This window comes from Antechinus flavipes, chromosome 1, assembly GCF_016432865.1.
Source record: "Antechinus flavipes isolate AdamAnt ecotype Samford, QLD, Australia chromosome 1, AdamAnt_v2, whole genome shotgun sequence".
Classification (NCBI taxonomy): domain Eukaryota; kingdom Metazoa; phylum Chordata; class Mammalia; order Dasyuromorphia; family Dasyuridae; genus Antechinus; species Antechinus flavipes.
In genome coordinates this window covers 493,938,514-493,965,817 of record NC_067398.1, presented here as the reverse complement: position 1 = coordinate 493,965,817, position 27,304 = coordinate 493,938,514, and the positions used below count along the sequence as shown (strand labels likewise).

The following is a 27,304-nucleotide window of genomic DNA, read 5'->3' as shown; positions in this document are numbered from 1 at the left end:
ATGTAACTGATTTCACTGTAATATTTACCTAACAATTAAAATCATGAAATTGATTGTATATGTAAATAAGACAACATTTACATTCTTTTAAAGGGTAATTAAGTAAAAGAAACAACACAAGTCAGATCTATAACTAAGAAAAAAATCAAGAAGCAAGGTCAGAAACATGTAGAAATATAAGTGGGACTCTGCTAGCAGAACAGAATCTCAGCTTCAACGTCTAGCACAGTCTGAAGCCTGCAAAGAAATAACTAGGGCAGGAATCCCAGATTAAATGAAACTTTAAAGTTACAGAAGTAAATAGTAAAACTTTACTATTGGGAGACTTCAACTTTCCCCTGTCAGATAAATCAGATAAATCTAACTACAAAATAAATAAGAAAGAAGTTAAGGAAATGAATAGAATTTTAGAAAATCAGATGAGATAAACTACTAGAGAAAAATGAATGAAAATAAGAAAGAAATATAGATTTTTCTCAGTAGTAAATAACACCTACACAAATATAACTATGTATTAGGATCTAAAAATGTCACAACCCAATTTTAAAAAATCAGAATTATTAAAAAAAACTTCCTTTTCAGATCATAATGCAATAAAATTGTATTCAATAAAGAATGATGGAAACATACTTTAAAAATAAATTGGAAACTAAATAATCCATTCCTAAAAAATGACTAGGTCAAAAATCATAGAAAAAAATTATCTCAATAAAGAGAATGATAATGAGAAGACAAACTAAAATTTATGGGATTCAGAAAAAGAGGGAACTTTATATTTCTAAATGCTAACATCAATAAAACAGAGAAAGATCTGATCAATGAACTGGGCATGAAATTTTAAAAAAACAGAAAAAGAACAAATGTTAATTCCCCAATTAAAAACTAAATTAGAAATCCTGAAAAATCAAGGAGAAATTAACAAAATTGAAAATAAGAAAACTAATGAATTAATAAGTAAAATGGGAGCTAGTTTTATTGAAAAACTAATAAAACAGATAAACCAATGGTTAATTTAATTTGAAAAAAAGAGAAAACCAAATTAATCATCAAAAAATAGAGTGAATTCATCACCAATGAAGAGGAGATTAAAGCAATTTTTATGAACTTAACAAATAAATCTAATAATTGAAGTGAAATGGATATTCATAAAAATATACATTGCCCATACTAAAAGAAGAAGAAATAGATTACTTAAATCGCCTCATCTTAGGAATTAAATAAATGAGTTCTCTAGGAAAAAATCTCTAGGACTAGATAAGATTCACAAAAGTGAATTCTACCAAAGATTTAAAGAACAATTAATTGCAATACTATATAAATTATTCAGGAAAATAGGCAAAGAAGGATTCTTTTCCAGTTTTTGGGTTTTTTTTTTTTTTTTTATGATACAAATATACTAGAGATACCTAACCCAGGAAGGGAAAAATTAGGAAAAGAAAATTACAGATCAATTTCCCTAATTAATATTGATATAATTATTTTTAATAAAATGCTAGCAGAGACATTTAGCAATATACCACAAAGATCATACATTATGATCTAGTGAAATTTATACCAGGAATGCAGGGCTAGGTCAATATTAGAACTATTGGCATAACTCGCTATATCAATAATAAAACCAACAAAAATCATAAAATTATCTCAATAGATACAGAATAAGCTTTGGACAAATTATAATATTCATTCCTATTTTTTAAAAAAGCAGAAAGCATAGGAATTAAAGGAGTTTTACTTAAAATAAGTAATCTTTATCTAAAACCATCAGAAATCATTATCTATAATGGGGATAAACTAGAAGCCAGCCCAATAAGATCGGGTGTGAAGCAAAGTGTGAAGCAATAACCATATATTACCACTATTATTCAATGTTGTATTAGAAATTCTAGCTATAACAATGAGAAAAGAAAAGAGGAAATTGAACGCATTAGAATAGGTGATGAGGAAACATAGGATATGTGCACATGATATGATTATGCACTTGGTGAATCCTAGAGGAAAAAAAAAACCTAAAAAAACTAGTTGAAGGAATGAACAACTTTAACAAAATTTCTAAAAGTAAAATAAACCTACAAACATCATCAGCATTTTTTAAAATTACCAACGAAGTCCAACAGCAGGAAATAGAAAAAAGAAATTTCATTAAAATCACTATAGATAATATAAAACATATGGGACAGTCTTATCTGCCAAGACAAATCTAGATACTATAGGAAAATTACAAGACAGTTTTCCACAAATAAAGTCCAATCTGAACTGGAAAAAATATAAATTACTCATGAGTATAGGCCAAGCCAATATAATAAAAATGACAATTCTACCTATATTAATTTACTTGTTCAATGCAAATTACCAGAAATACTTTTTAGAGCTAGAAAAAAAATAACAAAATTCATCTAGAAAAACAGTAAGTCAAGAATATCAAGGGAATTAGAAGTTTACAATACTATCACTCTGAACCATACTGTCACTCTGAATGAGAAAGCTTTCTGGCCTCCGCCACCCAAATCCAGGTCAGAAACTTGCAGAGAGACAACAATTACACTTTGTCCTAGATCATATTCATCAGACTGCTTTGAGATCCTTGAAAGTCTGAAGGTTCTCATTCTGACTTATTTCTAAGAGCCTAAGAATATTGTGTTATAGTCAACACTCCAAGAAAGCAGCAAGATAAGGCCATATGAAACTGTGCATACACTTTGATCCAGCAGTGTCTCCACTGCGTTTGCTTCCCAAAGATCATAAAACAGGGAAATGGGCCCACATAGGCAAAAATGTTTGTAACAGCCCTTTTTGTAGTGGTAAGGGACTGAAAACTGAGTGGATGCCCATCAGTTGGAGAATGGCTGAGTAAGTTATGGTATATATGTGCAATGGAATGTTATTGTTCCATAAGAAATGAAATGATGAGCAGGCTGATTTCAGAAATGCCTGAAAAGACGTATATGAACTGATGCAAAGTGAAGTGAGTAGAACCAGGAGAATACTATGTACAATAACAGCAAGACTGTGTGATTATCATCTGGGATGGCTTTGCCTCTTTTCAGCAATGTGGTGATTCAAAACAATTCCAAAAGACTTGGGATGGAAAATGCACTCTGCATTCAGAGAGACAGAGACCGAATGTAGATTGAAGCATAGTATTTTCACTTTTTTTTTGTTTACTTGCTTTTTCTTTCTTGTGATTTTTTTTTCCACTTTTGGCCTTATTGTTCTTCAACAATAGGACAAATATAGAAATAAGTTTTAAAGGATTGCACAGGTTTAACCTAATTCAGATTTTGTTTTGAGGAGGGGGAAGATAAGGGAAGAAGAGAAAAAAAATTTGGAAGACACAGTCATAAAAAATGAATGTTGAAAACTATCTTTACATGTAATTGGAAAAAGAAAATACTAATGAGAAGAGATTTAAAAAAAAAAAAAAGATGACTAGCCCAGACATTTGCTTCATATATGGAATTCAGGGTTAACATCTGGGCCAAAGTGAGGGCAACTGTAAAAGACCCTGAAAGACATCCAAGGCTGGAACAATGAGCAACTACCCCCACCCCCACCCCCCCCAAGAAAAAAATTCCACCATCATTAGCTATTATGAAAGCAAGAAAAGTTAGGATATAAAACCAGAAGAGAATGACTTCAAAACATCTATAAGCAAAGCCTCAAAGAAAAACACAGCCTGTGTACAAATCCAACTAGAATTCCTGGAAGACATAAAATAAAAATAATAAAAATAATAAAAAAAGTAATAATAAAAAAGAATTAAATGGTTCTTACAAATGAAATGAGTGCTACAGATTTAAAATTTTTAATTTAAAAAAAATGGAAAAAATATAAGAGGTATGCTCTCAGATTGTCTAACATGACAGGGAAAGATAATGACAAATGTTCAAGAGGATGTGGGAAAACTGGGATACTGATGCATTGTTGGTGGAGTTGTGAACAGATCCAACCATTTTGGAGAGCAATTTGGAACTATGCTCAAAAAGTTATCAAGCTGTGCATATCCCCTTTGATCCAGAAGTGTTACTACTGGACTTATATCCCAAAGAGATATTAAAGAAGGGAAAGGGGTCCCATATGTGCAAAAATCTTTGTGGCAGCCCTGTTTGTAGTGGCTCGAAACTGAAAATTGAATAGATGCCTATCAATTGGAGAATGTCTGAGTAAATTGTGGTATATGAATGTTATGGAATATTATTGCTCTGTAAGAAATGACCAGCAGGATGAATACAGAGAGGCTTGGAGAGACTTATATGAACTGATGCTAAATGAAATGAGCAGAACCAGGAGATCATTATACACTTCAACCACAACACTATGAGGATCAATTCTGATGGAAATGGCTATCTTCAACAATGAGAGGATCCAAATCAATTCCAATTGATCAGTAATAAACAAAACCAGCTATACCTAGCAAAAGAACACTGGAAAATGAGTGTGGATGACAACATAGCATTTATACTCTGTTATTGTTTGCTTGCATTTTTGTTTTTCTTCCCAGGTTATTTACCTTCTTTCTAAATCCAATTTTTCTAGTGCAGCAAAATAACTGTGTATATATATAGTATTTAACATATACTTCAACATATTTAACATATATGGGACTACCTGCCTTCTAGGGGAGGGAGTGGAAAGAAGGGGGAGGGGGGAATTGGAACAGAAGTTTTTGCAAGAGTCAATGTTGAAAAATTACCCATGCATATGTTTTGTCAATAAAAAGCTTTTAAAAAAAGAAATGAGAGGTATAGAAGAACAAATGGGCAATAAAATTAACAGCTTGGAACAAGAGGCACAAAACCTTTACTTCCTGAAAATGGGAGAGAACAAATTTAAGCCAATGATACCAAGGGACAACAAAAAATATTAAAACTTAGAAGACTAAAAATATGAAAGAAAATATAGGGTCTCTCATAGCAAAAGCAATTGATTTAGAAAACAAATCAAAGAGAAGATATTTAATAATCAATAGACTATGTAAAAGACATAACCAAAACTGAGCCTAGACATCCTATTTACAGGATGTCTTAAAAAGACATCTTAAATGTAGAGAGAGTCTACCTCTTGAAATCCCAAAATGAAAACTCCTACGAATAACAAACCCAAAACTAGAGCTCCCAGGTCAAAGAAAAAAAAAATACTACAAGCAATCAGTAGGATTGTGTCCACACAATTTAGTAGACACCACTTTAAAGGAAAAAGGATTTAGAATATGTATTCCCAAAGACAAAAAATGATAGGTAACAAGAATCACTTAACTGGTAAAACTATAGGGGGAAAAATAAACCTTTCATGGAGATGAGAGCTTTCAAGCATTTCTAATGAAGAAACCAAACCTATATTGAAAAGCTAAGAAAAATATATAAAGATAACTATATGAACAAGCAGTCATATAAGACTAACTAAGGATACATTTTTTTCCATTCTTTTATGGGAAATAATATCATGTATTTCCTCAAAGTCTATCATCATCAAAAGTTATAGGGAGAGACTAGGAAAGATTCTGTTATATTTTAATAATCTTAAGAAAAAAATGAAAAGAGGGAGGAAGAAGAATATATAAGAGTAAAGGAACAAAGGTGTAAAGTACGGCCCAGCTCCCTGGATGGCATTGGGGTCAGCCAGAGTCAGGATAAATTAAAGTCCTTGGTCTTTATGAGGAGAAGTGAAAGAGGCAGGTAAACTGCCACAAGGTTTGCCAAACAGGAATCCTGGATTCTCGAGTCCAGAGTCACCATCTCTCTCCTAGTCCTGTCTCCAAGTGACTGTCTCTCTCCCTTCAGCCTCCAATCCTTGCCTCTGATTATCTTAACATTAAACATTCAGCAAGCACTAACAATGAGAAGAGCCATTTATGCAAATGTATGCTAATAGAGTCATTGTCTCACATTGAATAGGTAATTAGCCTTAAGTGCTCTGTTGTGTGATTCAAGCACACCTTTTTGAAGTTTCAGCCCTTTACACAAAGGGAAAGGAAAGTTATAAATAATTATCTCATATAATGAGGAAATGCAAATAGAAATCTATAAAAACAAGATGGAGATGACAGAAGTGGTCAAAGGAGGGAAGAATATACATACACGCATATAATTGAGCACAAAAATTATTTCACTCAACAGGGAAGACAAAGGGGGAGCTAAAAAGAAGACACATACTGAGGGTGAGGCCTGTCCTAAGTAAAAACAAACTCTAATGATAGTACAAAAATATTTATAGCTTTCTCTGAGGTGACAAAGAATGTGAATCTGAAGTTATACTCATCAACTGAGGAATGGTCAAACAAGTTATGGCATATAAACATGGTGGAATATTGTGCTATAAGAAATAATAAAAGGAATGTCATCAGAGAAACTTGGGGAGATTTATTTGAACTAATGTAAAAGAACAGGATAAGGAAAACAAGTTATATGACAAAAATATAGTAAAGACAAACCACAACAGTTAGAGTTACAAAGAGAAATTCCATTTAAAGTAATTACTGATAGTATAAAATATTTAGGAACCTGTCTGCCAAGGGAAAACCAGAAACTTTATGAGCAAAACTACAAAACACTTTCCATACAAATTAAGTCTGATCTAACCAACTGGAAAAATATTAAATGCTCCTGGATTGGGTGAGCAAATATAATAAAGATGACAATACTACCTAAATTAATCTACTTATTTAGCGCTATACCAATCAGACTCCCAAAAAACTACTTTGATGAATTAGAAAAAATAACAACAAAGTTCATATGGAAAACCAAAAGGTCAAGAATTTCAAGGGAATTAATGAAAAAAAAATCAAATGAAGGTGGCCTAGCTGTACCACATCTAAAATTATATTATAAAACAGCAGTTACTAAAACCATCTAGTATTGGCTAAGAAATAGACTAGTTGATCAGTGGAATAGTAGGTTCAAAGGACAAAATAGCCAATAATTTTAATAATCTAGTGTTTGACAAACCCAAAGACCCCAGTTTTGGGGATAAGAACTCACTATTTGACAAAAATTGCTGGGAAAATTGGAAATTAGTATGGCAGAAACTAGGCATCGACCCACACTTAACACCGTACACCAAGATAAGATCAAAATGGCTTCATGACCTAGGCATAAAAAATGAGATTATAAATAAATTGGAAGAACATAGGATAGTTTACTTCTCAGACCTATGGAAGAGGAAGGAATCTATGACCAAAGAAGAACTAGCAATTATTATTGATCACAAAATAGAAAATTTTGATTATATCAAATTGAAGTTTTTGTACAAACAAAACTAATGCAGACAAGATTAGAAGGAAAGCAATAAACTGGGAAAACATTTTTATAATCAAAGGTACTGATAAAAGCCTCATTTCCAAAATATATAGAGAATTGACTCTAATTTATAAGAAATCAAGCCATTCTCCAGTTGATAAATGGTCAAAGGATATGAACAGACAATTCTCAGATGAAGAAATTAAAAGTATTTCTAGCCATATGAAAATATGCTCCAAGTCATTATTACTCAGAGAAATGCAAATTAAGACAACTCTGAGATACCACTACACACCTGTCAGATTGGCTAGAATGACAGGGAAAGATAATGTGGAATGTTGGAGGGGATGTGGGAAAACAGGGACACTGATACATTGTTGGTGGAATTGTGAACACATCCAGCCATTCTGGAGAACAATTTGAAACTATGCTCAAAAAATTATCAAACTGTGCATACCCTTTGATCCAGCAGTGTTTCTACTGGGCGTATTTATACCCCAAAGAGATCTTAAAGAAGAGAAAGGGACCTGTATGTGCATGAATGTTTGTGGCAGCCCTCTTTGTAGTGGCCAGAAACTGGAAACTGAGTAGATGCCCATCAATTGGAGAACGGCTGAATAAATTGTGGTATATAAATATTATGGACTATTATTGTTCTATAAGAAATGACCAACAGGATGAATATAGAGAGGCTTGGAGAGACTTACATGAAGTGATGTTGAGTGAAATGAGCAGGACCAGGAGATCATTATGTACTTCAACAACAATACTATATGATGATCAATTCTGATGGACGTGGCCATCTTCAGCAATGAGAGGAACCAAATCAGTTCCAAAAGAGCAGTAATGAATTGAACCAGCTACACCCAGTGAAAGAACTCTGGGAGATAACTAAGAACCATTACATTGAATTCCCAATCCCTATATTTTTGTCCGCCTGCATTTTTGATTTCCTTCACAGGCTAACAGTACATTATTTCAAACTCCGATTCTTTTTGTACAGCAAAATAACTGTTAGGGCATGTATGCTTATATTGTATTTAATTTATACTTAACATACTTAACATGTATTGGTCAACCTGCCATCTAGGGGAAGGGATGGGAGGAAGGAGGGGAAAAATTGGAACAAAAGGTTTGGCCATTGTCAATGCTGTAAAATTACCCATGCATATAACTTGTAAATAAAAAGCTATAATAATAATAATAATAAAAAAAGACAAACCACTTTGAAAGAATTAGGAACTTTGATCAATGTATTTATTAAGCACAGTTGATAATTGATGATGTAATCACCCATCAGGATTCCAGTAAACAAACAGAAATATGTTACCTACCTGGTGATAGAGAGTAAAGAGTCCTTCAGGGAAGAAAAGTCAAGAACAGGTAAAGCAGTCTGATCTAAATGAATAGCAAGACTATGCAGATAATTTCCAAATCCATATACCCAACCATCCTCTGTAGCATTCATCCTGAATCACCCGAGCCTCAGTTCCAATTAGATGACCCATAAATATGCCACATGTATCAACTGCTAACTCATCATTTCCCCTAGACCTGCCTCTCTTAGTTTCCCATTTCTTTTTTTTTTTTTAATTAAAGCTTTTTATTTTCAAAACATATACATGGACAATTTTTCAACATTAACACTTGTAAAACTTTTTGTTCCAATATCCCCCCTTTCCCCTAGATGGCAAGTAGTCCAATTATGTTAAATATAGTAGAAACATGTGTTAAATCCAATATATGCATACATATTTATACAATTATCTTTTAGCTTCCCATTTCTATAGAGAGCATCATTATTAATTTAATATCCCAGGTTCACAATCCTGGATTCCTCATTTTCCGGTGTGAAAGCTGTTTTCATGCTTTGTCCATAATATATTTTTCATCCATGACCTTCTCTCTACTTACAAAAATCATTCAGGTCTTCCTGACTCCCTGTTCCTTTCCTCCATAAAGCTATCAAACTGCTATGCCTGAAGTACAAATCAGATCATGTCATTCTCCACCTTAAGTGGTTTCTTACATCGTATTTCACTATTATTTGAAGATAAAATATAAACGTTTTTATTGGACACACAAACACCTTCAGTTTTTCTCTAACCCATGGTCCCAGGATGATTTCCTATTTCTGTCCCTCATGAATTCTATTCTTGCTGTCAAATGAGTCTCCTTGTTATTCTCCAAGTATAGTATTTCTTCTCCAGCTTCTGCGCTTTTGCACAGGCTGGTGTTCAAGTCTGAAATAATCTCCTTTACTTATCTAAGCTTCTGAAAATTCTTGGTTCCCGGTTCCCTTCAAGCCTCAACTTAAGTGTCACAAATTATAATAAACCTTTCCTGATACCCTGAGTCCTCAGAAGTTGTCACCACTTCAAAATCACTTTACATTTCTATTATGTATTTCATATTTACTTATCTAAGCACATATCCTTCCAGTAAAATGGAAACTCTTTGAGGAACAAGACTTTAATTTTTTGCCTTTGTAACCCTATAACATTAACAGTGCCTAGAACATTATAAGTGCTCATTAAATGCTTGTAGAATTAAATTGAAATTGGAATTTAAAGAATAATCTATAGGATAAAACATTCACATGTTTTACACCCACCAGTCAACTGCAGAAAAAAAAATACACAAAAATTATCTAGAGATTATATTTGGCCCCAAAGCATCCCAAAGGGAGAATTATCTAAAGAAGGAATTTTCAATATCAATTTTATAAAATGAATAAAATCAGCAATGTCTGTTCTTGATTTAGTATATAGTTATATTAACCTGCTTGCTCAAGTCAAAAATTTTAAATGCTACTTAATGCTCTCCCCCTCAGTATCTTAAACAAAATCTATAAACTTTTTTTTAAAAAAAGGAAAAGACATATATGTTGTGATCTTCTTCCCAAATGCAGCCAGGTGATGAAAGTTCAGATCTTTTAATATCTCCAATATAGCCCGGTTAGCTTAGAGGCCTATCTCTCTGCTTGGTTCCAAGAGCTCCTTCAGCCTCTGCCTCTGTTTTCTTCAGCCTCCAGCCAGCTCCAACTCTTCATGTCATTCCGGTGAAATCTCGACTTGTAGCGTCTTCCTCTCTCAAGAACACTTCTGCCACCAGCCAGCCAAGTGGAAAATATTCTGCCTTGCCTCGGAGAGAGGGCTTCTGGCGTAACTCTACTGAAATCTGACCGAGAGCTTCTGTCTGTTTCTTTTATCCAAGAGGGAGGAATTGTGGGATACGAGAGAGAGGGATTATGGGTTTTCTCCCATAGTGCTCTCTGGCCCAACGAGCTTCAAGGGAGGTGTGAACTCATTGAACTTAGTTCTACTTAGTACCTTGTTTCAGGTTCTGCCCAAAACATCTTCTTGTAAGATTAGATCAACTCTAATTACTTAGCAGTTAGTAAGGATTCCAACATCTCCCCCTTTCTTTTGTTTTAAAACATAGGGGGTTTCTGAGGGGGTACACATAAATCCATCAATATGGGCCAGAACTTTGTAACAGATATACATGGTATACATAAATCCATCAATATGGGAGGCATTATACATAATTTACAAAAGCACACAGCAATATAACACAGGCTAGTGGTAATGTAACAAATAACATGAATCAACATGAAAATTTAACTACTGCAAAAGTCTCATCAACAATCTTTCATCTCAAGAAATCCAATGATTCTTGCAATTGCTTAAAATACATAAGCACATAGTAATATAACACAGGCTAGTAGTAATGTAACAACATAAATCAACCTGAAAATTTACACATGTCCATAAGTCCTAGAAATAGTCCATAAGCAATCCATTGTCCATTAGTTCATGTGCCAGGAATCTAATAATTCCTGTAAGCTCTGAAGTACTGTAAAAAGTCTCATCAACAATTTTTCATTCTCAGGGAACCCAATGATTCTTGCTGGTTTTTCAGGAACTGAAAGCTGAAGATTTTAAAGTTCTTTTGACAGTCTCATTGTTAGCCTTTTCCACCTGTGGAAATATAAGCAGATCCTCTTCCCCAAGCAATTAACCTAATTCCCTTCTATTTACCAAATTTGGGATTTCTCCTCATCATCTGGTAATTACATTGGAGCTGTTTGCATTGGATATTGTCTTGTTGTCTTAAAAGGCCTGTATTCTTCCCAACTGTAATCCTGATTGCTTTTCTGTTGGTTGATGACATCAGAATCCTGAATTTCTAAAGTCTCTCTGGGTGTAACCTCAGTTGCTATCATGCCCCACCTGTCCTTTGATTGATACTTTAGAGCTGGGCCCTGCCTCTCATTAGAGGCCCAGTGAAAGCCTCGGTTACATTTTGGACATGGGGTTTTGGGTTTTCTTTCACCCTGTCTTCTCACTTTATCTCCATTTCTACATTGGGCTCTTAGATGTCCAACTTTTCCACAATGAAAACATCGACGAGTTTCTCTAGAATTCCTCTGCCAAGAAGGACCTTGTCTTTCCATGTTCATCATAGTCTGGGTATAATAAGCATTTGTGCCCACTGTGGCACAGCATCTAATGATCTCCTCCAAAGGAGCATCTTTGTCTAGCCCCCATATAATTCTTTTGCAAACCTCATTGGCATTTTCCTTAGCCAAATGTTTAGTCATTATTTCTGTTGCTGCATTGTCTCCAATGGTTCTTATTACAGCTGTTTGTACACGTCCCACAAAATCTGCAAAAGGTTCATTGGGACCTTGCTCTATTTTTGTGAAAACATTATTTCCATCTTTCTGTCCAGGGAGAGAATTCCAAGCTTTTATTGCAGCCTTAGAAATTTGCTCATACACTGTTATGGGATAATAAATCTGTTCTGAACTCTCTGCATACTGACCTTCTCCAGTTAGTTGGTCAAAAGCAACTTGTACAATAGCTCCTGTTTGCCTATTGTGTTGGGCTTGAATCCTACATAATTCATGAAACTCTGAAAGCCACAATAAATTTTGTCCTGGTTCAAGACATGTTTTAGTGATGGATTTCCAGTCATTCGGGGTTAAGATTTCATAAGACAAATTATCCAGTAACATCTTCACATAAGATGATGTAGCCCCATAAAGAGTGCAACCCTTTTTCAAATCTTTAATTTTTCCCAAATTAAAAGGAGTGTATTTTCTCTCTTTTTGACCTGAGGAGTTGAGCTCTTCAATCACAGGATATGCATTTATAAAATCAGATATATCTTCTCCTTCATTTTTTGCCTTAATTAATGCTTTTTCTAATCTTGTTAAATTCTGCTTTACAGGAGAAGCTGACTGTGTTTCTGTCTCTCTCCCTCCCCCTTGTTCCACCCATGAAGGGTTAATTGTGGGGGGAGGGTCATGAGATGTGGAATCACCTAATTCCTCCTGCTGTGAAGTATCATACTCAGAATTGTAATTAACTCCATTCTCATCTGATTCGTCCTCCTTTTCACCTAGTAAAGTTGGCAATTTTTCCTCCTGTACTTTCCTTTTCATCATTCTATCACCTAAATAACTTCTTATAGCCAATTGTATTACATTATATGTATTAATTATTGAGTTAGGCCCATTTTTATCATAGAATTGACAAAGATCCTCTCCAACCAATTTCCATTCATTTAGATCTAATCCCTTATCAAGAGAGAAACAAGGACATATGTCCTTTACAGTTTGTAAAAGTTCAGTGATTTGCTGTAAACTTATAATTAAACCTTGGCTTTCCATAATTTTGACAATGCTCTCTAAACATTTTCCTTGAACAGAAACAGACTGTTTTCTAAATATCTGTCCCATCTTAGCTGAAATTCTACTTTAACTCTTCTAACAAAATTTCTTTGTTGCACTCACCCTAATTTCTGGGTTGAAGTCTTTTCCACTGGATCAGGATCAGAGGCTTTTCCACTTGAATCAGGATCGGAGCTTTTCCACTGAAATCCACTGAGGGGTTTGTTTGGCCCCACGTTGGGCGCCAAAATGTTGTGATCTTCTTCCCAAATGCAGCCAGGTGATGAAAGTTCAGATCTTTTAATATCTCCAATATAGCCCGGTTAGCTTAGAGGCCTATCTCTCTGCTTGGTTCCAAGAGCTCCTTCAGCCTCTGCCTCTGTTTTCTTCAGCCTCCAGCCAGCTCCAACTCTTCATGTCATTCCGGTGAAATCTCGACTTGTAGCGTCTTCCTCTCTCAAGAACACTTCTGCCACCAGCCAGCCAAGTGGAAAATATTCTGCCTTGCCTCGGAGAGAGGGCTTCTGGCGTAACTCTACTGAAATCTGACCGAGAGCTTCTGTCTGTTTCTTTTATCCAAGAGGGAGGAATTGTGGGATACGAGAGAGAGGGATTATGGGTTTTCTCCCATAGTGCTCTCTGGCCCAACGAGCTTCAAGGGAGGTGTGAACTCATTGAACTTAGTTCTACTTAGTACCTTGTTTCAGGTTCTGCCCAAAACATCTTCTTGTAAGATTAGATCAACTCTAATTACTTAGCAGTTAGTAAGGATTCCAACACATATACATATAAAGCTTCCTATCTTAGAAATTCTAAATCCCAACAAAATCCTGGAAGCTTTTCATTTTCCTGAAACATGTTCACAGATTTATAAGTACATTCAAAGAGGGGAAACTGCTGAGATTTTGGCATGGATTTACTTTTAAGACTCTGAATGAATAGTATCACACAGACAAAACTATTTTATCTAATTAAAGGGGAAAGAACTAAATAATTTGACAATTCCTAGCATTCTACTATAATATTGGGGGTCCAAGGAACTGTAATGAAAACAGCAGGTGGGGACTTTGTGATTGAATCAGTCAATCAGACTGACATGCATAAAACAAGGCATACACCTCTCTTAAATTAATCAGCAGGTTTAAGCTAAGAGCAAATACAAGAAGTATATTTGGATTGGCTGACTAGGCAATATATCCTATGAAGCTTATGCAATGGAGAAAGTGTTGGGATTTAGATCCCAAAATCCCAGTTTTTATCTCCTGTCCCTGATACTTGGTCCCTATATGATTTTGGAAAAGTAATTCAGGCACTGGTAAGTAGTGCTGTGGATGGAATGCCATATTTGGTGTAGCGTCCTGTAACGCTACTCTATCCTTATAACTCCCCTTTGGGCTACTCTTTAATTGCTCATCTGTCGACGACATGGCTAGGCCACACTTATCCATGTTCAGGCACCAAACCTGGATCCCACAGAGACCGACTGACTAGGAGGTAAGGGTGAAGCGAAAGAGAACTTTCTTCTTAGATAGCATTAGACTCCCCCTGAAGATTGGGGGAAGGGAAGGTCCTCTAGGAACCTGGATGGGCAGGTCATAATGGGATTGGCCCAAGAAAAGGGAGGTGGGCATGCTAGGCTTTGAGAGCACTAAGGAGGGAGATGTGGTACCTGGGGTCAGACACTGCCTCTTGGGGCTATGCCCCACCTCCACATAGAACTCATCTGTGCCTCTGTATCTCTCATCCCTCAGGTCCTCCCACATGCCTAGAACTGCATTCCTTGCTCCTAGAGGCTTTTTAATTTTTACACTTGGAGTTAAGAAGATTCAGTTTCCCAAGTTCAAAGGTGGCCTCAGGCACTTACTAGCTGTGTGATCTGGGCAAGTCACTTAACACTGTTTGCCTCAATTTCCTTATCTATTAAATGGCAAACCACTCCAATATCCCCTGCCAAGATAAGCCTTAATGGAGTCACCAAAAGTCAGACATGACTGAAAAAAGACTGAAAAACAACTGAACAAGAAATTATAGTAGTGGATCAATCTAATAGTAGTAAAGAGATTTAGTCAAGCTCCTATATAAAATTATTTGGGTAAGGTGAGCCTTGGTCTCATCTTTGTCCTCCCAACCCAGTCTTCTTCCACTCTCTACTGACAAAATTGTGAACTTCAAAAGGTTGAAAAATTTGATGCTTCCATTTGTGACAGCAAAAGTGTCCCTAGCTAGCACTGGCTGATGACAGTATCTGTTATTAAAAGCTGACATGGCCTGAAAAAAAAGTAGTTTCAAGTTTTTACAAAGAACCCAGAAGAAAGCTATAATATACCCCAAAACAACTTCGTGAGGATCCCAAAAAGAAGAATAAAGGACTTCAGCAAGGAAAAGCTGTCATTTACTCCTGTGTCACATATGTTCTTTAATAAGCCTGAATCCATTTCTCCCTAGATTTTAGAAATATTTGTTCTCCTACTTGGGGAACATCTTCAGTACTATTCTAGCTCAGTAAATATTTACTTCTTAAAGCTAATTAAGTTTGACTGGCTGATGAATATACTATTTAATAATAAATGAAAATCACACTTGTGGGCTCATAACAAACCTCAACCTTCAAGATTACTTCTATGACCTTGCCTGAGGGGAGAAATAGCTAGCTGCCTTCTGAGGACCCAACCTGCCAGTGAGAGTGGGGGCTGAAAGAGGAAACTTAAAGTCTGTATCTCAAAGCCTGTCTTCTACTACTACTTATACTATTACTTTCCCATGTCCCATCAAAACCACAGTACAGATTCAGAACACTCTACCACTCCATAGTTAAATATAAACTGAAAATGGTTCAAAATGCATTAATAAAGGGAGAAACAAACAAACAAAAAAAAAGAACTTAAAAGAGTGAAGAAAAGACAAAGCGATTTAAAAGTATTCAATTATCTAGGGTTGGTTACATGTTAAAATAGTTTTTCTAATTTCACTCTACATTACAAACTGAGGGGGAGATGTATGAGTTTTGATTTCCATTGGGAAGATGGGTTGACAAATATTATATTTTAAAATAACATTCATAAATTCATAAGATTTTGGTAAATTTCAATTCTGGTTTGGTTATATAGAATTATTTCTATATTTGATTCACTAACTATGAATGTGGTAAGATAATAAAATATACTGGAATTGAAAAAAAAAAAAAAGAGAATTCTTCATCTTCTATGATACTATCTGTGTCAGACAAGTCTTATAATTTTCCTGGCCATCAGTTTCCTCTTCTGTAAAATAAGTTGGATCAAATGGCCCCTGCAGTCTTCTCTTCCTCTACTATGCTCTTTACTAAGGCAGAATAATAGAAAACAAGCTTCAAATGACAAAGAATATTTTCTGGAGAAGAGGACAAAATCCAATTTTGATATTTCATCTTGGCATTTGTAAATATGTGTTGATCTAGAGATGAACCTATGCTAACCCAGTAGAATACAACTGTAAACATATTGTACAAAGGAAAGAGCATTGACTTTGGAGTCAGAGCATCTGGGCTCTAATCCTGCCTCTATCACTATTTGTGTGACTCTGGGCAAATCCGCAGTGGGGCCCCGGTTTCCAATCTGTAAAATAGAAAAATAGACTATATGACCTCTAAGGGTCCTTCTAGCTCTATTTCTATCATTCTTTGGAAAGATGTATATTAAGCCTGAACAACTTCAGGCAGTCCTTAAAAAGATCGTACTGTTATGCCACAGTTTTCTTTAACTGTCCTGACTCAGTTTCCCTGTCTCAGTTTCCTTAACTGTTCTGTCTCTGACCCAGTAAAACTAAGGATTATTCGCTCTCGGGTTATAAATTAGCAAGATAAAAGAGTAGCTCTCCTGACTCTTTTATGGATTTACAATATCCCTTAAAATATTCCAAGATAACCCATGATATCTTTACTTCTTTGTCTCTGGAATTTTTAGGTTTTATGGCTTCCACTCCCTGATAAAAAAAACTTTCCCTCCCTTTCTCTTCTTTGTCTCCAAAAAGGTATTTAAGAAGTTGGGGTTCCTTCATTCATTGCTGGAGAATGGCGTCTGGCAGCTGTATGCTGGACGCTGGATTCTTTGGGTCCTCCAGCCCTGGGACCAATATGGATTCCTTGGTCCCAGTATACTTATCTCTGTCTGACTGGATAATCTGAGACGAGAGTCCTGTCCAGTCAATCTTACTCTCCCATTAATAAAATATTAAAACTCTCTAATCTCTCTCCTGCCTCAGTTTCTCCGGCATTACAATTTGGAGGTCCTACCAAGATAATAGAAACTGAGAACTGGATTAGAGATTAGAGATCTCTCGGTCTCCACCTAGGCCTGAGGGGGGCTCAGGACCTGGGTCTGTTCCTTGAGAAAAGACCAGCACTCTGGCTACCCCAGAGCCTCCTAGGAAAAGGAAGCAGTTTTTCAGCCTCAATCCGGCCTACAGTGGACAACGAAATTGATTCGGCATTTGATTCGGCATTTGATTCGGCATTCGGGAGAGTAAGTCTGTCTGGGTACCATCTGGTTTTGGTTCTGGTTCTGGTCTGTTCTGTTGCTAGCAACCTGTGGTCTCAGAATAAATACCGACGGGTTTAAAAATTCTGAGACGGGTATTTTCTGGGACGCTGGAAAATATCCTCTGGGTATGTTATATGTTTGCTTAATGTTGTAACTGTGTAGTCTGTGTGATATATGTTCTATGCTCTGTGTGGTTTGTCTGTTATGTTGTTGGTTGGAAAACAACGTTGCAACTATGCATAGTAAATTGGAGCTCCATGTTTGTCTGTGTGTGTCTGTGTTAAAAGTTAGTAAGCTTGTAAGAGATAAGAATTCAGCCTCTGTGTTGCAGGCTTAGAAAATATCAAGAAGTTTGAAAAATCTTTCACTCTCTTCTGTCTCTGGCTGACTGCAGCAGCCTGTGAGAAAAAGGGAGAAAAGGGAGAGAAAGGAAGAAATTTAAAAAAAAAAAAAGGAAATGAAAAAATAGATTGAAAGGGATTTGAAAGTTTGGAAAGTTAATATACAGCAGTATGCTAACATTTAAAGGAAAGAAGTTTGAATAGAATATCTAGGCATTCTCTGTGGAGGCAGAGAAAGCACTAAATGGGCTTGGAAGTTCACAGAAGCCCCTTTGGATTCTGGAATGGAAAAAGGGAATTCAAGGTGAAACATACCTCTCTCTGGGGGTGGAGGTCCTGGAAACAGCCCCTAGTCTGTTTGCTGATTTAAGAGCTTTGTTAAGTTTTAAGAACAATGATTAAGAAATTTGGGAATTAGTTGTTTGAAAAATTTGCTAGTGATTTTAAACTTTTTTTAAGGAAAAGCCTACTAGAGTAAAGAGCAATAAAATTCAAGCTTAACCTGGCCTGGGCAATAAAAAGCTCTGGAGATAAGATGCTAATAGCTGTTAGAAGAAATGTGGTGGAAAAGAAAAAAAAAAACTTTTAAAAACAGCTGTATTAGTTTGATTCAGTTTGTTACCTTTTGAAATATATTGAGTTATTTGTTAACATAAGTTATACTTTAAATCCAGCTCTGCTGGACATGTGTGGGTTTTGTGGAGGTTTGGGTTATTCACTATAGGGTGAATCTTACAGGTTTTTGAAGGGAAAAGGAAAGAGGAATGCAGGTGATTTAGGAAGGACTGATTTGTAAGGGAAATTAAAGGTTCGCATGGTGTTAGGAAGGTGAAAGAAAGACTTTTGGGAGTAGGTGAAGAGGTGGGGGAAGGAGTCACCCACCCCCACTGCCAAAGGAGCATCTGGGAAGGAAAGTTCTTTAAGGAGATTGTTTAAGTATGTAGTCAGGGGGAAAGAGAAAGTTGGAAATGGGTGGATTTGGGAAGAAACCTGATATTGGGAAACTGATGGGTTAAATCTTGAAAAGGATTCCCATGTAGGAAATTGAGTGAGGAACCCGAGGGAAGTTTTTTTCCTAGGGGTCAGGAGGGGGGGAAGGGTGGCCACGTGGAATCCTCTCCTTCCCTCACCCCCCTGAGTATGTTCCTGCCATTTTTTTTCTTATCTGATTGCGGCAGTGCAGCTAACTGTGATTTTTAAGGACATACTTTTAGGTTAAATTGATTGAATACTTGTTTTTTTTTGATAGATAAAAGTTTTCTTGGTTGAGGAATATGGTCATAAATGTGATCCATACTTTGGTCCGAGTATTTCTAAGAGTTTAATTGCTATGTTAAAAAAAACCTTCTTGAATTCTTTTATGTGGAATTGGGTGTTTTGTATAAGTTTAAATTGATTGTATTGGGTCATCCTGAGGTTATTTAAAGGGCCTCTGAACATAATAGTTTTTTTTCTTTGTCCTTTTGAAAATGTTTGTTATGGACAATATGCAATTTGGGATGTTTTTCTATGTATTGGGTATTTTAAAAGCAAACTGATTTGTATGTATAATGGTCACTCATGTAACATCTACCTAGATATGATAATTGTTCTAAGTTGTGAACTTACTGAGGCGAAATTTCTTTCTGTTATTACTGTAAGGTTATGATAACTCTTTGTTTAAGATTTATCAGAAATTTGATTAATGACATTTGTTATTGGAGGTAAAAGTTTTTGGGCTTAGAATTAATTAGTTAATGCTATTTGGGAGTTTTAAAGCTCCACCCTCTGACAGTTACTGGGACAATTGATTGATAAGCTGTTAAAACTCAACTGCTTATGTTATGTTATAGTTATGTTCTTGCATTTTTCCTTCTGTAACTGATCTCTCTGATCAGAGCAATGGTCAATAGAACTGTTAAATGCAATTCAGTTATGTCAAGCCTTGCTATTTTCAGTCTGGCTATATGTAATCATTGTATCCTAAATGCTTGGGCAACTATTTCGCCTGGTTATCTGTCTATTACTGGATATTTGTGTATTGTTCCTTTAAGGTTTCTACATGAGAAGTGGACAATTAACAGGGGTCTGTAAGACTGCAGCCGTTTGCTTGGCCTGTAAAGCAAACTCGTCTCTTCACATAGGAAACTGCTGGCCAATCCATTTTGGCCTCCTCATGTTTTGCAACAGTTTGGTGAACTGAGTCTATCTGAGACTGATCTAATCTTTATGTGTTAGACTTGTGTTTTTGTTTTAGATTTTGGTCAAATTACAGATATTGGTTTGCTTCTGGAACCTGGATCAGCTCTGATCAGCTTTGATTGTCAGCATGACGCACCCACTCTGCAAGGAATGAGAGCCTCCTATCACTTCACAGCCTGAAGCAGCAGTTTTAAAATGAGACCATGGACTGGACCCTGCATCGAGTGTACTTGGGACTAATATGAGGGACTTTGGGAATGGTTGATGACTGACTGTTAAACCTTACCTGGATCATCTATTACTGTGTGTTTAAGATTTGATATGGATTTGTTAAAACTATGTAATTATTGCTGATATGTTTTGAGGGCTTTTTAGGAAATGCTACTGTATTAGTCTGTTATGTATAGGGATTTTAATTTGCTCTTGGGATTTATATGGGGAATGGTCATTTGATAATTCCTTTCTGTGAGAAAAAAAGGGGAGGTAGAGATAGAACATTGGGGAAATTGGTATATTTTTTTCAAAATACCTGAAAGAATGGGAACCCCTAGCTCCTATTCACTTTGCCTTAGGCATTTCTGCCCCACCCCCTATCTCACTAGTTCAGATTGAATGTGGATGCTTTAGTTTTAGAATCCCTTATTTTGTTAAAATTTCCCTGGCAGACTCAGTTTTGGGGATTATTTTTTAGAAAAGTTTTAGAAATCAGACACCTGTTGTGACACTAGCAGTCTCTCTGATCTGTTTTTCCATTCCTGTAACCCCAGTTCATTAAGTATTTCAGGATTTCAAAGGACCTTGAAGTTTGGCATGAGGCACCTAAAAAGTTTGGAGTTTGCCTGTCTTGATGGTCTAACTGCATAATCTTCTCAGAAATCTGTATTCTAATAGCAGCCCTGTTTCTCTGGGTGGGGACGGGTGGAGCTACTACAAGCCTCATCCTTCCCCCATGGAGAGGGCTGCCTCTCTGACTGAGCCTTGGACCCTGCTGCTTTGTAAGCAGAGACTGAGTTAAGTGCACAAATGACCACAGACCTAACTGTCCATCTCAAACTGGATTCTCTGGCTGAGATGGTGCTCTAGAATTGTAGAGGGCCTGGCATGCTTGCAACAAGGGAGCCTTTGTACAGCTGTTAACTCTGGGGTTATCAGGGAGAGAATTGCTCTTGCCATATGAGTCCTTACATTTTTTCTAGTTTTATTTTTGCTCGTTTGCTTTACATAAGGTGGGTCAAAGACCTCCTGGGTATCTAGAGGAAGGTGCTAAGATTCAAAGGTTTGAATATTTAGGAGAGAAAGAGTGTGGAATGTTATGCCACAGTTTTCTTTAACTGTCCTGACTCAGTTTCCCTGTCTCAGTTTCCTTAATTGTTCTGTCTCTGACCCAGTAAAACTAAGGATTATTCGCTCTCGGGTTATAAATTAGCAAGATAAAAGAGTAGCTCTCCTGACTCTTTTATGGATTTACAATATCCCTTAAAATATTCCAAGATAACCCATGATATCTTTACTTCTTTGTCTCTGGAATTTTTAGGTTTTATGGCTTCCACTCCCTGATAAAAAAAACTTTCCCTCCCTTTCTCTTCTTTGTCTCCAAAAAGGTATTTAAGAAGTTGGGGTTCCTTCATTCATTGCTGGAGAATGGCGTCTGGCAGCTGTATGCTGGACGCTGGATTCTTTGGGTCCTCCAGCCCTGGGACCAATATGGATTCTTTGGGCCCAGTATACTTATCTCTGTCTGACTGGATAATCTGAGACGAGGGTCCTGTCCAGTCAATCTTACTCTCCCATTAATAAAATATTAAAACTCTCTAATCTCTCTCCTGCCTCAGTTTCTCCGGCATTACAGTACCTGTTATACAAGGATGAGTCTATCTAAATATAGATAAGAAAAAGAAAGAACTTTCTAAAAAGACCATTGGAATTTAAAGAGAAATTATAATTTAAAGGGATATACAGATGAACAAAGTAATATAGTAATGGGAATAACATATGGGAAGGAAAACAGAGGCCAATAAAAAGCATAAGGAATGGTATGGAAAAAAGACAGAGATCACACAAAGGACAGCACTTTTGAGAGTGGGTAGGAGGGTTAAAAACATTTCTTTTGCTTCTATTTTCTCTGCCAAGGAAAACATTTGGACAGGAAAGAACAATATCAAAAGAACTAACAGAAAGCTGATATCCCAGATGAATAGAGAGAGAGTAGATGAGATGGAAGTCACTTGGCCAAATGGGAACTACATGTCTGAGGAATAAAGAAATTACAGGTGTGATTACTGAGCCACTATCAATGACCTTTGAGAAAGACTTTGGGATATGATAGTAATAAATGATAGCATTTACATATTACTTTAACCTTTGCAATTTTACTTTACATATAGGAGCTCATTTTATCCTCTCAATAACCCTAAAAAGTATTTCTATGAAGGTCAGAGGGGTTAGGATGTGAACTAAAATCCTCTTGATTCAAAGCATGACACTCCTTACACATGGGATTTAACAATGTAAAAGGTTCAAATTTTCTTTTTTTTTTCTTTCTTTCTTTCTTTTTTTTTTTTTTTTTTTTTTGCACTACACTCTTTTTTGGGCTTTTTAAAATTTATTTACTTTTTAATAGCTATTTATTTACAAGTTATATGCATGGGTAATTTTACAGCATTGACAATTGTCAAACCTTTTGTTCCAATTTTTCCCCTCCTTCCCCCGACCCCCTCCCCTAGATGGCAGGATGACCAGTAGATGTTAAATATATTAAAGTATAAATTAGATACACAATAAGTATACATGACCAAACTGTTATTTTGCTGTACAAAAAGAGTCGGACTCTGAAATACTGTACAATTAGCCTATGAAGGAAATCCAAAATGCAGGCAGGCAAAAATATAGGGATTGGGAATTCAATGTAATGGTTCTTAATCACCTCCCAGAGTTCTTTCGCTGGGTGTAGCTGGTTCAGTTCATTACTGCTCTATTGGAAGTGATTTGGTTCATCTAATTGTTGAAGAGAGCCACGTCCATCAGAATTGATCATCATATAGTATTGTTGTTGAAGTATATAATGATCTCCTGGCCGTGCTCGTTTCACTCAGCATCAGTTCATATAAGTCTCTCCAAATCTTTCTGAAATCATCCTGTTGGTCATTTCTTACCGAACAATAATATTCCACAACATTCATATAAAAGGTTCAAATTTTCAAAAAGGAACAGACTATTAAAGAAATACTTAGTGAAAAATCTAGGGGAAAAGGACAAAGATAACACTGAGCAACAAGGCTTCATCAAGTCATATCAGACTAAACTTCTTCTTTTGACAAGTTTACTATACTAAGAAATTAGAACACTATAATACATATAGCTATTTAAAGTTTTAGCAAAGCATTTTTAACAAAAATTGTTCACAAATAAATTGACTGATGTAAATCCATCAGTGCAAGAAACTTCCAGGTGAAGAGAAACTCTACCAATATAGGTTTGCACTAAATCTGCAACTTTGTTATCTTTATTATTATCTTAGTTGTTATCTTAGTTGTCTAGGCCAAGTTACTTCTAAATAAAGTGACTTTCCCATAATTACATATTATAAGTGTCATAGAATTTGAAACCAGATCTTCCTGCTATCAAAGTCATCTTTCCATTCACCATCCCATACTACTACTCACCAACAAATATTTCACAGATAAACGGCATTAGTATTTCAAAGTAGGTTTAGGAAAATGAGGATTGAGAAAAGATAACTGAAAGAAGATGGTAGAGAAAAGGCAGCAACTAAACTGAGCTCTTCACAAAACCCTTCCACAAACCTTTAAATGTTGTAAAAACAATTTCTAGAGTGATAAAACCCACAAAAGGACACAGTGAATGATTTTCCAGCCAAAGACTAATTAGAAGATCAGCAGGAAAACTCTGTCATACCAGGATTACAGTGGAGTATAGTCCATCCCAGGCTGTTCCAGTTGCAGATCAGGCTCAACAAATTATGATCCAGTTTTGGGAGCCATTGAATCAGCAGTGTAGCAGTTCGTTTCCAGAGCTCTCAACCCATAGACAATAAGGGAATTAATCAGTTACACAACTGAAAAGAAGAATATTATAGGTCTTTTTACTAGCATTGGAGGCAAAACTCTGTTGCTTTGTCCATATTTGGATCCAGGTTAGAATCTTGGATGACAGTTGCAGGACTAGTGCTCCTAGCACACCAAAGCTTGTGACCAGAGTGGATCAGGAACTCTCCTCACAGTTTCAGAGCAAAAAAAAAATGTTTGTGGCTACTCTTAGATCACAGCACAGGCCAGAAGAGCAATAAATGAACCTCTCCTTAGATCACACTACCCTGGAAAAACTGAAAACTTACAGGTCTCTAGGAGTATATCTGAAAAGAGCTGCACAAAATCCCTAAAACTTAAGACAGTGTGCCTTCTACTCTGAAAGCAGAGCCCAAAATTAACAAAGAATAAAAAGTTAAGAAATAGACTTAAAAATAACCAAACAGCAGCAAAAAATTCTCATACACCTGTCAGACTAGCTAAGATGACAGGAAAAGATAATGATGAATGTTGGAGGGGATGTGGGAAAACTGGGATACTGATGCATTGTTGGTGGAAATGTGAACGGATCCAGCCATTCTGGAGAGCAATTTGGAACTATGCTCAAAAACTTATCAAACTGTGCATACCCTTTGACCCAGCAGTATTTCTACTGGTATTATATCCCAAAGAGATCTTAAAGGAGGGAAAGGGACCCACATGTGCAAAAATGTTAGTGGCAGCCCTCTTGTAGAGGCAAGAAACTGGAAACTGAATGGATGCCCATCAAATGGAGAATGGCTGAATAGATTATAGTATATAAATGTTATGGAATATTATTGTTCTGTAAGAAATGACCAGCAGAATGATTTCAGAAAGGCCTGGAGAAACTTACATGAACTGATGCTGAGTGAAATGAGCAGGACTAAGAGATCATTATGCACGACAACAAGATTATAGGATGATCAATTCTGATGGATGTGGCTCTCTTCAACATTAAGATGATTAAAACTAGTTCCACTCATGCAGTGCCGAAGAGAGCCATCTACACCCAGAGAGAGAACCATGAGAATACAGTGTGGAACACAACACAGCATTTTTCATTCTTTCTGTTGTTATTTGCTTGCATTTTGTTTTCTTTCTGCTTTTCTTTTTCTTCCTTCTTGATCTGATTTTTTTTTTATGCAATAAGATAACTCTATAAAATGTATACATATATTGGCTCTAACACATATTTCAACATATTTAACATGTATTAGACTACCTGCCAGGTAGGGGAGATGGTGGGAGAAAGGAGGGGAAAATTTGGAACAAAAGGTTATACAAAGGTCAATGTTGGAAAAATTACCCATGCATATGTTTTGTAAATAAAAAGCTTTAATTTAAAAAAAAGAAAAAATTTCTCAGCAAGGAAGTTAGTATGTTGACAAGGAAAATCAAAATACACTCAGAAGAAGATAATAAAGCCAAAGCTCCATATTTAAAACCTCCAAGAAAAAAAAAATGAACTGGCCTCAGATCATGAAAAACTCAAAAAAGATGTTAAAAATCAAGTAAAAAAGGTAGAGAGAAAAATTGAGAAGAAACATGAAAGTGCTGAAAGAAAGTCATGAAAAAAAAAAAGACTCAACAGCTTGGTAAAGGAAACACACACACAAAAAAAGTACTGAAGAAAACTCTAACACCCTAAAAAATGGAATACACTAAATGATAATGAGGTTTAAAAAGTGAGTGATGAAAAGAATGCCTTGAAAAGCAGAATTGGCCAAATGTGAAACAAGCACAAAAATTCACTAAAGAAAAAAAATTCCTTAAAAATTAGAATTGGTCAATTGTAAGAGGTAAAAAAGCTCACTGAAGAACATTATCCCTTAAAAATTATAATTGAGAAAATGGAAGCTAATGACTGTATAAGAGATTGAGAAACAAGAAAAAAAATCAAAAGAATGAAAAAACACTAGATAATATGAAACATCTCAATGAAAAAACCGACCCAAAAAAGAAATCCAGAAGAGATAATTTGAAAATTATTGGACTACCTAAGATCCATGATCCAAACAACAACAACAACCAAAAAAAAAAAAAAATAGCCTAGATATCATCATCTTTCAAGACATTTTCAAGGAAAATGGAGGATAAAATGGAGGATAAAATAGAAATTTAAAGAATCTACAAATTATCTCCTGAAAAACATCTCAAAGGGAAAATTCCCCAGAACAATATTGACAAATTACAGAGTTCCCAGGTCAAGAAGAGAATACTGAAAGCAGCCAAAAAGAAACAATTCAAGTATCATGGAGCCACAACATGTAGTATCCTCTACATTACAGCATCAAGAATTTTGGAGTATCAAATTTCAAAGGGCAAAGGAGCTACATTAGAATTAAGAATTATCTATTCAGCAAAACAGTGTAATGGGCTGAGGCTTGAATTGATGCACTGAGGTCCCAAGCACGTGAGGCTAAATAATTGGACCATACTCTATTAAGAATAGAGAAATGGCCCCTGCCCACTCTTTGTCCAAGTCCTGATGTCTTGCATAGAAAATGATGTTTTTGGTGGGTGGAGGCATGGGAATGGAAAGGGAAATGGAGAGACTGACTGCTGGCTGGCATCTTGTCACATCTGCTCACATTGCTATCACGATTGTCCTTCACCTCCGATCCCCCTCTGCTAGCTGGCTTCCTGTCGCAGCTGCCCATATTGCTATCGCAATCCTTTTTCACCTCTTCACTTCAATAAAGATTGAAGATTTTTCCCTTAACCTGAATTTCTGACTCCGGCTGATTTTAAATACACGGTCATAACAAAATAGTGTAAGCCATCAATGGGGAAAATGGATATTCAATGAAGTAGAAGCCTTTCAAGCATTAATGAAAAGGCCAGAGCTAAATTGAAAATTTGAAAGGGACTTCCGGTTAAGATGGCGGAGAGAAGGCTCACAGCTGCATAAGCTCCACGCTTTCTCTCACTATCCACTTCATTACAAGCCTCTGAATCAATGCTTGACTGAAAAAAACCCACATATAGTTACCAAGAGAAGCCATCCTTGAGATCCGCCAAGAAAGGTCTGTCTTTACTGGAGGGCTGGGACGGTTTTAGATCGGGCGCAGGCTGAGGGCAGCGGCAGTGAGAGCACGGGAGCAGACTGGAGAGGGGGTGGGGAGTGATCGCAGCCGTCTCTGCGGGGAGAGCTTCGCTACAGGTTTGGATACTTTGCCCCGGCAGCAAGTTAGCAGCCCAGCAGAGAAGCTAAAAACACCGGGGCTGAAGAATACAACCCCAAACAGCTGGAGTCTCTCGGGACCTGGCCGTCCCCGCCTTCCCC

At 36.2% G+C, this 27,304-nt stretch overlaps 1 protein-coding gene across 2 annotated transcripts in view; it reads right to left on the bottom strand.

The window, feature by feature from the left end:
* Positions 1–27,304, bottom strand: part of OSBPL1A (oxysterol binding protein like 1A) — a 298,973-nt gene that overhangs the window by 226,881 nt on the left and 44,788 nt on the right. The window lies entirely within an intron of this gene.